Below are 13,964 nucleotides of genomic sequence, written 5' to 3' on the forward strand. Positions count from 1 at the left end.
GCGTTGCTAACGATTCTCTAGAAACTGAGCCCTATAGGAGCAGGACACTTTTTTGTCTTGTTTTGTGCCATGTTCTCAACACACAGAATAGTATCTGGCATGAGGAGGTTATTAATAAAATTTGTTGAATAAATGATTGAATACATTTGCTTCTTAAGATTTGCTCTGTCACTGGCTCCTGAGATGTTGTAGTCTCCTTGTATTTCTTACTAATTTCCCCCCCTTTTTCGTTGATGTCTCCTCTGTAAATATAGGCCTTCCTCAATATTCATTCTCTGCTTATTCTTCCCTCTAGATTTTATTTATTAAACAAATATTTAATGGTTACCTAATATGCACTTGAAATTTTGCTAGTTACTTGTAATCCAACAACAGTGAATAAGTCAAGGCTGCTTCTGCTCTGATTTCATCCAATGGACCTCAAACACCATCTCCAAGAAGATGAATTCCAACGTTTCAACTGCTTCTTGGGCCTTTTTTTATGGATGCCCTCAGCTCAAAATTCAATACGTGTGTAATAGGATTTGCCGTCGCTCACCAAAATATTCTTATTTATAGGTGAAGCCAAATCCAGCCTCTGTACCCTGACACCAAATTAAATTGCAGAGACAGACTTTTGGGTGAAGTAGAAAAGAATAGCTTTATTGCTTTGCCAGGCAAAGGGGGCCACAGCGGGCTAATGCCCTCAAAACTGTGTGTTCTGACCTGGAGGGGGTAGTGAGAAGTTTTATAGTAATGATTCAAAGAGGGCATGATCAGCTCGTGGACATTATTCTGACTGGTTGGTGGGGAGGTAAGCGGGAGCCAACATCATCAGCCTTCTGGTTCCAACCAGTCTGGGGTGTACGTGCTTGTGGGCAGCATACAGTTAACTTCTCCCACTTGGTGGGGGTTTCAGTATCTGCAGAACAGCTCAAAGATATAGTTATGTGTATCCCCTGAGGAGGAACCAGGACCCTGCCCCAAGGCTGCACTGTTGTTTCTTGACTGCTCCTCCCTTGTCTCTGCATCCCCTCCCTTCCCTGATTAGCAACTGTTTGAACCTGCCCTGTTGGAACTCAGGGAAGGTCATGTAGGCTGAATGAAGCCTATTGCCTGTAATCAAGAAATAGGGGACACAGAAAGGCTTTTGTGGCCCAGAGCCTGCTTAGTTTCATAGACACCCTTTATCTGGCCATCCTTTATCTTTCACAGCCCACCAATCATTCAGTCGTATTGCTTCTTTCTCGTTTCCATCCCATTCATTGCTCCTGACCTAGTTTAGCCTTGTCAGCTCTCACCCCATGAGTACTGTCAGCCATCCAACTCTGTTCCCAGGGGGGCCTTTTCCTGCCCTCCTTCCCAGTGCTGCCGGGATAATCTGCCTCAGAAGTTTTCAGTGGCTGCACATCTCTTGAGCACAGCATCTAAGGCTCTCCATCTTCTTTCCCTAAATCTCCTGATCAACATTTATGCATAAATTTCACTATTTACCACCCTCCCTGGACTTATGGCCATTTCTTGTTACTTTGTGTGCTAAGGGCTGAGGCTGAGGCAGGAAAAAAGTGGGTTTCAGGCCGGACACTTACAACTAGCCTCCTGTTTGCATTTCCTGAGACAGGAGGTAGGTGGGCCCCAGGTTAGATATTTATAACCAGCCTCCTGTTTGCTCTACGAAATGGAAGTAACAACAGAAACAGGGTAAATAGCTAGGGTTTGTCTCCTGAGGACACCTTAAGTTAACAGTCATGGTAGGAACAGAGAGGGGCTAAACCCTGTTTGAGGAAAAGATCAATAGGTCATATATTTCCCATCCTTGGGGCAAGGGAGACACTGCAATGTGCAGAAAGGCTCCTTGGGGGTCAAAAAGGAGGGGGCACCACCCCATAATATATGATGCTAAGGCTGCCCCATAGGCCTCTGGGCTGGAATCCATCTTGGAAAAAAGTTGCACACACATATTGGTGAGGGCCCTAGGGCAGGTCAGGTGTGGAAAAAGAAACCAGATAATTGGCCAAAGGTAAACAAAGACTGGGAAGAACTGCCCTATATAAATGATTTAACCGCCTCTTTACTGCTCTCCTCCTCATTACAGGGGAGGCCCACACCCTTTCTCTCCGGGTGTGCATCTCTGCCTTGCTTTTGTCCTAACTAAACTGTTTCTCTGTGTGCTCTCCCACTTGTTGTTGTGCTATGTCTCTAATAATAAACTTTGTACCTGTTTTTAATTTTTGCCTCCTTGAGAAATTCACTTTTCACTGGGGACAAGAGCCAGGGGATCTGCTGGCTAAGATTCCTGGTTTTCATCCAGACTACCCAGGTTCAATACCTGGGCAAAGAATTAAGATCTCGCTTCACGCCACCGCTCACTGCTGCCTCTCCAAGATCAATGCTGCTTCCTCAGTCTGGAATGTTCTTCACTCCTTCTCCAATTGAAGTCCTCTTGATCAGTGAAGATTTGGCTAATCACCACCCAAGAAATGCCCAAATTAACCCAGTTAAGGAATGAGTCATTTATTTTTGTTATTCTCTGCTTGCACTTTTTCTGTCTTGCACTATAGTAATTCTTTCCTTGTTTTCTGCTCCTAGTAGACTGTCAGCTCCTTAAAATGCTTTATTTATCTTTAGGTCTCCGACAACAGCATCTAATGTAGGAACTGATGATGGTAGGTGCTCAATAAATGTTTATTTAAAAGTATTCAGAGGTGAGAACTAAAGCACTTTCCCTGGGGAGAAGGATGAATACAAAATAAGGTAGGAAGAGATGCCACCAAGTGAGGCCAACCACGGTACCCAGAGCCTGGGAGTGTCAGAGACAAACTTGTCCAAGGCCCAGCCAGGTGAGGGCAGGGGTGATGGGGAGTTTGTATGAGGAAGGGAATGGAGTTCAGCTACAGAAGGCTTGAAACATTTTGACTGCAGAAATCATTCTCATATTGAAATTAATGGAAGCTATCACTTTCTGAGAGATTCTAGTCTTGACTAATCCTAGCATCAGCCAGTTTGACATTCTATCTTTATTTCCCCTTGATGCTAGAACATTTCGAGCATCAATGAACAAGGCAGCTGACTTGATGAGGGATTATAAAATTTGGAAAGATTTATTACTTGATGCCTGACTTTCTCTAGAATTTCTCTCTGTGTCTTCTCCATCAACAAACACATCTTCCAAGTAGAAGTCAAGAATATTTTTTAAACAATTTTATTGGAGTGTAGTTGATTTACAATGTTGTGTTAGTTTCAGGTGTACAGCAAAGTGATTCATTTATACATATACATATATTCATTCTTTTTCAGATTCTTTTCCCATATAGGTTATTACAGAATATTGAGTATAGTTCCCTGTGCTACACAGTAGGTCCTTGGTGGTTATCTATCTTATATATAGTAGTGTGTTTATGTTAATCTCCAGCTCCTAATTTATCCTCCCCCCCACCACGTTTCCCCTTTGGTAACCTTAAGTTTGTTTTCAAAATCTGTGAGTCTTTTCATTTATATCATTAAAACATTAGATTCCACATATGAGTGATATCATGATATTTGTCTTTCTCTGTTTGACTTACTTTACTTAGTATGATAATCTCTAGGTCCATCCATGTTGCTGCAAATGGCATTATTTCATTCTTTTTTATGGCTGAGTAATATTCCATTGTATATGTGTACCACATCTTCTTTATCCATTCCTCTGTCAATGGACATTATGTTGTTTCCATGTCTTGGCTATTGTAAATAGTGCCACTATGAACAATGGGATGCATGTATCTTTTCAAATTATGGCTTTCTCCAGATATGTGCCCAGGAGTGGGATTGCTGGATCATATGGTAATTCTATTTTTAGTTTTTTATGGAACCTCCATACTGTTCTCCAAAGTGGTTATACCAATTTACATTCCCACCAACAGCGTAGAAGGGTTCCAGAAATGAAGAATCTTAAGTGTTACTGTCTTGTAAATGTCATGCATTTGGTTGAATATAATCTCTCTTTCTGTCTGCACACGTGCATACATGTGTGCACACACACACACACCACACACACACACACACAAGAGACTTGAGCCACGAGACATGGGTCTAAATTGTGTTGTGCTGTGCCCATGGAAAAGGGCACTTGCTAAAACGTTCATTCAGGACCCAGTGACTCAGTGAGGAGTGGCTTTCCTGGGCGTGTATACACGATCAGTCCTCTTTGATCTGGTGACTCTGTTGTTTTGAAAAACTTTAGTTTTTTCCAAAACAGAAGAAAAATGCAGTTTACTGTTTAGAACAGAGATAGTGGTGAGGCGACTTATTTATGAGTTATTGCAAAATACCACAAGGAACAACAACCCAGGAAGGACAGGGCAACTATGGGCAACCTGTTGACAATTTTCTGGGCAAATTTGAAAAGTGTGTTCCAGTGAGCCTTGGGATTGACAATGGATAAAACCACATCCTCTACAGAAAATATTAAACTTGGGCATGGAAGAGATTTCATTTCCTCATCCAGTCTTCCGGATTTCGGAGCTTTCAACCCAAATGACTGTGGTGAAATTTTTGGTGCTGGAAGACGTATTATTTTTATTCCTGTCTGTTCATCATGGGGTTGGGGGTGGGGCTAGTGCATTTTAATTTAATTTAATTATTAGCATCTAATAATTAGCATCTAATTAATTAATTGTTAGATGGTCTTTGCAAACACGGGCAATTTTTACTATACCTATTGTAAGGTGCATTCTGTGGTTTTTATTTTTTTTTTAATAATAAATTATTGTGAATAAAGTTTACCTACAGCAGGACAGGTGACAGGCCCCCACTACCATTTCCAGCATCTCAGCAGCGTTGCACTCAGTGGTAAAAGTTTGGTTATCCAGTTGGGATATTCCATTTTTGTCCAGAGTCCGTGGTATACTCTACTCGGATTTTGTTTTGGGCTCTGCTGCGCCTGGTGACTCACAATTGGGGTCTGAGGTCACACACACGCGCACAGCTTGTGCTGAGGTGCTGAGTCACTTTGGGTCTGTTCTTAATTCACGGGCTGTGATCCTCAGAGGCAGGATTCAGCCCTGAGTGGAATCCAGTCTGGTTCCCTGAAGCCCTATGTCCTTCTCTAGAGATGTTTGGTAATGACACTTTGTATATTTTCACCATAATCTAGAATGATTATTCACTTCGATCATGTTTTGAGTCCCCATAAACATGTGGAAGAAATGGACTATATTTCAAAAATAAGTGGGAAGAAAGAGTTAATTCATGTTGGTGTGTTTGTCTATTTGACAACCTCTCTAAGGACCTTGATTTGTGTTTTGAACATTAACTCCACTCTGGCAACCAGCCAATGGTCAGCGTTGTCTTCGTTTTAGTGAGGAAACTAGATGCTCAGAAACATAAGCATCTTACCTTATGGCTGGGCTGGCCCTTCAGCCTTCGGAAGGGTCTGACCTATAGGTCTTACTCCTTTAATCACTAACCATGTATCCTCCGTGGCCCCTTCAGTTCACTCTCCACAAGCATTAGCCAGGTAACAAACACAAAATCGGACATTGACAAATTTCCAAAAAATCAGAACTTGTGTTTTTTGCACATCCGATTCTCACAGAGAGAAAACAGCTTTCCAACAGCAACAGTAAAAATGAACCGCCTAATTAGAACAAGGTTTTTTGAAAGCAGGAAAAGTATTTATTTACTTTAGGCGCCTGTAATTTCAAACTTGAGAGTTCTATATAAAAGGTTTGAAAAAGAAAGAGCTGGTATAATAAGTGTGCAAAAAATTGGACAGTAACGTCACTAATGAGACCATTTGTTGAAAAGAAAAATGAAGAAGGCGCTGGGGCTGACTGTGTGAGACACTGAGTCATGAGAGAAGGACAAAAGAGAAATAAGGTAAAAACTCATTTTTTTATGTTTTGGTTTTTTCCCCCAGTCTTGGTGGAAGCTATGGTTAGCTGTGCCCCGGGCCTGTCTTAAATCTTAGAAAGAAGATTTTACAGTGATCACCTTCGCTTGTGTCCACCTTCTGTCTGTCAAGAGTGAACCTCTGTCCCTTGAGATGTCATATGAAATCAAGGGGTCTCCTTGGCTTCTGCTTTAGTGCTCTCACCTCTCCCTGATCACTTGGGGCACCTTGTGGGCAACCTCTGTGTCCCCAAGAGCATGACGGTGCCAACAGATTCCAGAAGAAGGGGAGGTGGACTGCATGCTCTTTCATGGGGTTTTTGAACAACCAATTTGATCTCCAATGTGTAAGTGTTTTCTCTCAGTTCATGAATAAAGCCAATTTTTCCTTCTTTTAAAGATGTTTAATTCATTTCGATAGCAGTAGAAAATCATTTGCCATGTGGCACTGGAAGTTAACTTGCCTTTTCCGGGTATTAGTTTTCCTCAGCTGTAAAAGAAGGATTTGAAAAGTTTTTTTTTTTTTTCCTATTGCTAGAATATACAAGTGTCCTTTTAGTCTACTGCTAATCCAAACAAATGAGCATATTTTCTCTTGTAAATGGGCAGGGTGATTCTGCTACTTATCTGTTCCAATCTCAAGCACTGAGCCAAGTTTACTTCTAACCCACTCACTGTCTTTGATTAAGTGAGTTTTAATTTGTATGTCTGTATGTATGAATGGATGTATTTTTTTCATTACTCATCCCTTTATGAACAATACTTAATAGTTCCTAAGAAGTATTGGAGGGAGTTATGAGATGTTCATAAAATTCTGCATGATTTTCAGACCAAAGGCAGTAAAGTTTGGTTATTCTTAGCAACAGCTGCCTGCAAATCTGGGCCATGCTCCTGATGGCAACTGGTTTTGGAGAGGGAACAACAGAATGAGTTATTTCTCAGTGTATTTTTTTTTTCTCCAGATTGAGAGCTTTAAGGGAATGTTATGTTTGGTCCCTTGAAGAATAAAATCTGAACTCTCCCTGGTGACTGGCAGGGCCCTAGTGGATCTGGCCTGTGCTGACAGATCTGACAGCATCGCCCACCACTCCTGTCTCTACATGCTGGCCAAGCTGCCTTCCCCCTACCCTACAGATGCTCTCAGTGGTTCCTACATTAGGGCCTGAGCTTTTCCTCTTGCCTCTGACTGGATTGCTGTCCCCAGATTTCTGTGATTGCCTCTTTCTTGTCATTTGAGGCTCTGCTTAGATGTCACCTCCTCAGAGAGGGCTTCAATGGCCACCAGATTCAAACTAGCCCCCAGCCCCATCCCTGCCTCACCCCCCAACCCAGTCATTATCTACCTTATCACCTGGTTTCATTTTCTCACAGCAACTAATGCTAGATAAAACAGTCTCATTCACTTATTTGATTGACTGTTCATTGTCAGTCTCCCCGTTGTAGAATGTTATTTCCTTGAGAGCATAAACTTTGTTTTGGTCACAACCGTATTCAGCAAATAATTTACTCAGTGATAAACGAGTGAATACTCTGCTCCATTGCTGTCCAATTGAACTTTCTGCAATGATGAAAATGTTCCATGATTTGCACTATCCAGTATGGGAGCCATGAAGTCACATATGCCTATTACACACTTGAAATGTGCCTTCTGTAACTGAGAAACTGAATTTTAAGTTTAAGTTGCTTAGTTTTAATTAATTTAAATTTTAAATCATCCTGTGGCTAGTGGTAACCCTATTGGATGGCGCAGTTCTATTCTGCCTTTGGTACTTAATGATCGAGTCAATAGCAAGATATCAGTAGCGATGTTAATAGCAAGAGCACTAGCAACGTTTGGAGTGTTTTTCTTTATGATACTTTCTCTTTTTATCTCTTAATGGGCTCAGTGGAGTAGAACAATATCATCCAACAAACCCACGCAAACCCACCTTTTGAAATTCAGATTTTAGCATCTGTTGTGAGAGCAGCAGAGAAAATTTTATTAGCTGCCCTATGCTTTTCAGGACTGGCATCTTTCTTATATGTTTTCCTTCTGTTAATAACCTAATAGTCGGTTGTGTGGAGTTATATATCTAACAGCTTCTTAAGAGATAGGATATCAGGGTTTCCTGGTGGCGCAGTGGTTAAGAATCAACCTGCCAATGCAGGGGACACAGGTTCGATCCCTGGTCCGGGAAGATCTCACATACCACGGAGCAACTAAGCCCGTGCGCCACAACTACTGAGCCCACGTGCCACAACTAGTGAAACCCGTGCACCTAGAGCCCATGCTCCGCAGCAAAAGAAGCCACCACAATGAGAAGCCCACGTACGGAAACGAAGAGTAGCCCCGGCTCTCCGCAACTAGAGAAAGCCTGCATGCAGCAACGAAGACCCAACGCAGCCAAAAATAAATAAATAAATAATTTATTAAAAAAAGAAAAAGAGATAGGATATCAAATGGATTTCAATTAAAAGAGCCCAAATGCATGACTGAGCTTAAAAAAACGATACGTCTTTTGGGAGAGAGACATTCAGCGTTATATGGAACTCTTACTTCAGGGTGTAATTTATTCAGGGAAAACAAGAAGAACCCACACCCTCATTTATAGTTAAGTCAGAACAAAGCTCTTTTGTAAAGAAACTGTTTATGTACCCTCAACACTTTCAAGGCATCATTTGGGGCATATTACCTCACAGGTGATTTACATTTTCTGTTTAGTATCACTTCTTTTCCTCAGTCTGTGAAAGGAGGTTGAATAGTGAATTTTTCCAGGTTTGCAGCTTTCCGCTGCTTAAGCCTGGAGAAATACTCCATGTATTTGGAAGCGCGCTGCTAGGGGAATAACAGTTTTAAGACTGCTGACTTATCCATCGTTTATCATCATTATATGGTGTCTGTCAACAGAAAACCATTTCCCAGAATTCCATAAGGAGTTGTTCCATATAGAAGAATGTAGTCTTGTGACAAGAAAAAGACATTGCAGTGAAGAGTAATAGGAAAGAGGGTGAGGGAATAAACAGAAGCTTTTAGAGCTAATTCATGGCTGGCGTCATCTCCATTAGCATTGGGACTGTTTGACATTGAGTTCAGAGAACATGACCAGGGCTGGTTTCCATCTGTCATGGTGATTAATGGGAGTATTGTTAGGTAATAATAGTTTAATAACATAGCTGGAGCCAAGGAGGCACACCAAAAGTGTATATGTAATTCTAAAACCAGGAGAAACTGTGGATAAAACCACAAGAGCCAGGAAATTGGGGTCCTGTTCTCAGCTCTACCACTTAGAAAAGGGCAGCCGGGGAGAAACTTTTCTCAGAGTTGAAGAGGGTTAAAATAGCCTACCAACAGGGTGAAGAGAGCTGTCTTAGTTCTCAGGAAGGATGGCATCTTGTTGATTTTCATGTACCTGTATCTCAAGGACTAAAAAAGTTTGTTAAACCATAACTCTTCTGAGACATAATAGTTGGGATAACACAGCCAATGCATTAAAGAGGGAGAGACATTCCCTTATGTCAAGAGGCTGGATTCATCTCTTCCAAAAATTATTTAGACTACTTTATATGATATGATCCCACACTCAACTCAATGACTATCTACCATTGATGTGAAACCTAAGTAGTTAAAATTGTCTGGGTCTGCAAGAGGCAAAATCTGGTCAACTTGTAACAACACACTTCATTGAAGTCCTCCGTTCTCTCAAATGGAAACAACTGTTGGTGGGCCACAGACCCAACAAGACCCCCATACACTCAAAGCCTAGACCATACGGGCTTTTACTCTAGACTGTTGCAACTTTTCAGGAGAGAAATCACTTTCCATACAGAAAATGGGCAACAAGAGGCTATTTACATGTTGGTTTTCCTTCCTGACAAGCAAAGAGACACCTGACCTAACGAGGTGCTGTCCAGGTTTTACTCAAAAAATTGGCACCAAATGGATCTGAGCATGAATGGAAAAAGCTTTCAGAAAGTAAGAGTGGGCTTATGGGAGATGGGAGGAGAGAATCTTGCCACATGTCCTTTTCTGGATGAAGATGTGCTTTGAACCTGTGGGTTATTGCTCAGTGTTTAGTCCATCATGGTATCAGGACAACTGGAACCCCACTGGGAGAGAGGCAGGCCAAGATGCACTAAAGCTAACAAAAGATGCTTGAAAGTAAGTAAAGGATCACAATCCAAGAGAATGAATAAGAGCTTTGGGGGCTTGCTTTTGTCCTCAGTGGTTTAGACTGTTTTTCTTTCCCACTTCCAAATGGACATGCTGGGACTCAGGGAACTAGAGCAAAGTTTAAAAGTCCCAGGCCAGGTATAGGATTTTATTACATGTTTGGAGAGATGATGGATGCTCTTCATCATCTCTGCTTGAGCACAGGCAAGTGGCTATTTGATAGTGGTAGAGAGATTATTTCTATTGACCCAAATCAGGGAAGAGGTGATGCTGGATGTCTGGTATGCAGGCTTCTATTTAGGTCTGGTCTCAGTTGGGATGTGTCTACCCTGCACACAGTTAAATGAGGGATTTGATTTTGGTGGGAGTACTAGGTTTTGTGTTTACTTTCCTTCTCCTGCACCCAACCAAGGAAAGGAGTTGTGATCAAAACAGATCTAGGTCAAGGCTATTTCTTGGTCCACAAGACAAGACTATGGAGCTTTTGTGTAATTAGACAATGAGTTCAAGGTTTGGACTTGCAGTGGGCTCATTTTGGACTTTCCCTTCCTAGGAAGCCTGGCCTGCCCTAAAGAGGCTTGTGGTGGGAAGTCAGCCCAGCTCTAGGCCCAGTAAGGAAACTTTTGCTTTCCCTTCGTTTCCCTTGCACATTTCCTTCAACTAAGATTTGCTTGTTATCTGAGTTGTAGGATGAAGATGAGCCTTCAGTGTGGGCTAGGGATCAGCCTTGACATGAATAGAAAAACTATCATGAGGTTTGGGGCAAAGCCCTCTGGGTAACGAGTGCCTTGGCCTGGTCTTCCTCTCTGAACGTGCATTGCTCTCAGAAACATTGATTGAGGTGGCTGGATGGAAGGATCATGCATCCCTAGCCATTATTCAAATGTTAACTTAACAAGACATGATTTATAAAGTAAACGCTTCCAGTGTCTCTTTTGAGGCTGCTCATATTGCTCCAATAAACTGCCTCATATCCTTTACTTGAGGCTGTAGGGACACAGATGGAACTATCTGGGATCTTAGACCCCCCCAAACTGTGAGAGGATAAGGTGATGTTCCCAGGTAGTCAAGTCACAAGGATGGGCACTTTCTCTCTCTCCTGTTCACTCTCTTTTGTTAGATAATTAAGCTGTGAATTGGCACAGTTGGCCTGGAGTAGTGCAGTGAGCGTTAGCCTGGATTTCAGATGCTGTGCTCACCTCCTAGTTCTCTCTGATCAAAGCGCACGGCCATCCAGGTCTTTTCTTTCCAAACCGAAGGGGATTACATGGGTAACCTCCAAGTTCCCTCCCACCAATACTGTGCTGAGATAACCAGGTGGAGAACTGAGGCAATTCTAATAGAAGATCAGTGACCAAAGACTCTTTTGTTTGAAATATAAACATTAGGGACTTCCCTGGTGGTCCAGTGGTAAAGAATCCACCTCCCAATGCACGGGACGCGGGTTCAATCCCTGGTCGGGGAACTAAGATCCCACATGCTGCAGGGCAACTAAGCCCGCATGCCGCAACTACTGAGCTTGCACACCTCAACTAGAGAAAGAAAAACCCACACGCCCAAACTAGAGAGAAACCCACGCGCTGCAACAAAGAGCCCACACGCCGCAATGAAAGATCCCGCATGCCTCAACGAAGATCCCGCATGCTGCCACTAAGACACTACGCAGCCAAAAAAATAAAGAAAATAAATAAATAAATAAATAGTAAAAGAAAGAAAAAAGACACCAAGTGTGAATAACAAATGGTGTAACTAAATTACTAAAAAAAAAAGAAAGAAAAAGAAATACAAACATTAGAGCACACACACACACACACACACACACACACACACACACACACACCTCTAATAGTTTAGTTTAAAAAGTTAAGGTTTAGACTGCTCATTAGTTAAGTAATTGGAAAAGTCTCCTATCTGCTGTTAGTTGAGGCAAAGGCACTTTGGGAGTGTGTGTGTATATGTGTCTGTGTGTGTTTTACTTGAAATTGCTAGATAGTACTTTAATTATTGACTTATTTTTGAAAATAAACACCATACCATTCACAGACCTAGTATATGTTTTTATAATATTTTATGATATATTTATTTCATTTTCATGTTTTTCTCCAAAGGCATACTTTATTATTCTTCATATTAAATGCCTATTCATTGGTGTTCATCTCCCCAATTCTTTGTTTCTCTTGAACACCTATTCTCATTACTGTGGTCTTATATTCAGCTCTCAGAGCGGCTAGTGACAGCATGTGCTAATGGGACTCTGGGTCTGATCCCTGTACAGACCTATTTTTTGGCCAGAACTTATGCCCTTTCTCCACCAGTGGTCACAAGTGAGCCCAGGAGAATGTGGGCGGCTCTACACAAATCCATGGCCACTGTCGGAAACAACAGTTTGCAGTGGGCTTTCCCCTTCTTGTGAGGGTCAGTAATAATGAGCTCATTGTTGTCAGGCTAAGAAGATATGAGCGTTTGCCAGCAAAAATCATTTGGCAGCCCCCAGTGGCAGAGTCACATTCAGGGGCTGGCAAGGGGACGCAGAGAGAGGCAGCATCTCTTAGTTCCACTGCCTGATGACCTTCAGACCCATCCTGATGGTTTTCTAGGCACTGGACGTAGAACAATGTTTCATGGCTAGTTTACTGAAATGACGATTTCAGAGCCCCAGATACTCTTACAGAGGCATAGGCTAGCTATCCAGTGTTGACGGCAAAACTGTTGCCTCAGTCTCTGCCTCAGTTAAAATTGCAATTTGACCTAGGGAAAATTTATAGTGGCTGGGCTAAAACTAAAAAAATAAATATAAAAAATCAATATACCAAAGAAAGGGAGGGGCAAAAAAGCCTCAAAATGGGACTTCTATTTTACAGTTATGATTTATTATTATACTTTGTACTACTTTGTACTATTGCAATTTCTTGACTGAATAAAGTTCTCCCTTATTTGTACGTGATGATTATTTGTATGTTGCACTGTGAAACTATGAATTTTCAAGTTTCCATAGCTTTATTCCTTTCTGGGTAGGAGTTTCCTCGGACTCTTAGGTCTAGAAATTTTCGGTGAGAAATTAGTAGAAGAATCTGTCATGAGGAAAAGGGTTCTGTTACCCTACCATTAATATCTTTCCCAGAGAGAGAAAAGTAACACGCCCAAATTGGAGGATAAGGTTAAGCTTAGGAGGATAAAAATTGGAGGATATAGGAAATGGGTGTTCTGGATTGGGTGCTGTCAGAAAGCAGGAGTGATGTTAGAACTGGGTGTCTTCATGACTCCTATTGATGGGGAGGGCAGACTAGAGCTTGAACAAAGCTGTGACTGGGAAAGGAGTAGCAGTCACTCATCTTAGCCAAGAGGGGGGATGTCAGGTGTCGTGTGTGTTGCATGGTGACCTTGTTTTTGTCTAGTTTGATCATCTCAGAGTGACCTTGTCTGATGCTGATGTTCTGAGAGACTGTTTACATCTAGCAGGAGATGGATGTAAACATGGTCTAGCTAGGAATGTCAGACCAGCCCGCAGATGCCAGGATCTGTTTTGTTTTCTTCTCATTTCCCCCAGAATACCCGCTCAACACTTTCTTCTGGCACCCTACACCTCATGTTTTATGTGACAGTCCTTTATGCTTTTTTCTTTTCTTTTTTTTAACATCTTTATTGGAGTATAATTGCTTTACAATGGTGTGTTAGTTTCCGCTTTATAACAAAGTGAATCAGTTATACATATACATATGTTCCCATATCACTTCCCTCTTGCATCTCCCTCCCTCCCACCCTCCCTATCCCACCCCTCTAGGTGGTCACAAAGCACCGAGCTGATCTCCCTGTGCTATGCGGCTGCTTCCCACTAGCTATCTATTTTATATTTGGTAGTGTACATATGTCCATGCCACTCTCTCACCCTGTCACATCTCACCCCTCCCCCTCCCCATATCCTCAAGTCCATTCTCTAGTTTGGTATTTGCTAGTTTGGTTGTTC

The sequence above is a fragment of the Balaenoptera acutorostrata genome, chromosome 5, assembly GCF_949987535.1.
Source record: "Balaenoptera acutorostrata chromosome 5, mBalAcu1.1, whole genome shotgun sequence".
NCBI lineage: Eukaryota > Metazoa > Chordata > Mammalia > Artiodactyla > Balaenopteridae > Balaenoptera > Balaenoptera acutorostrata.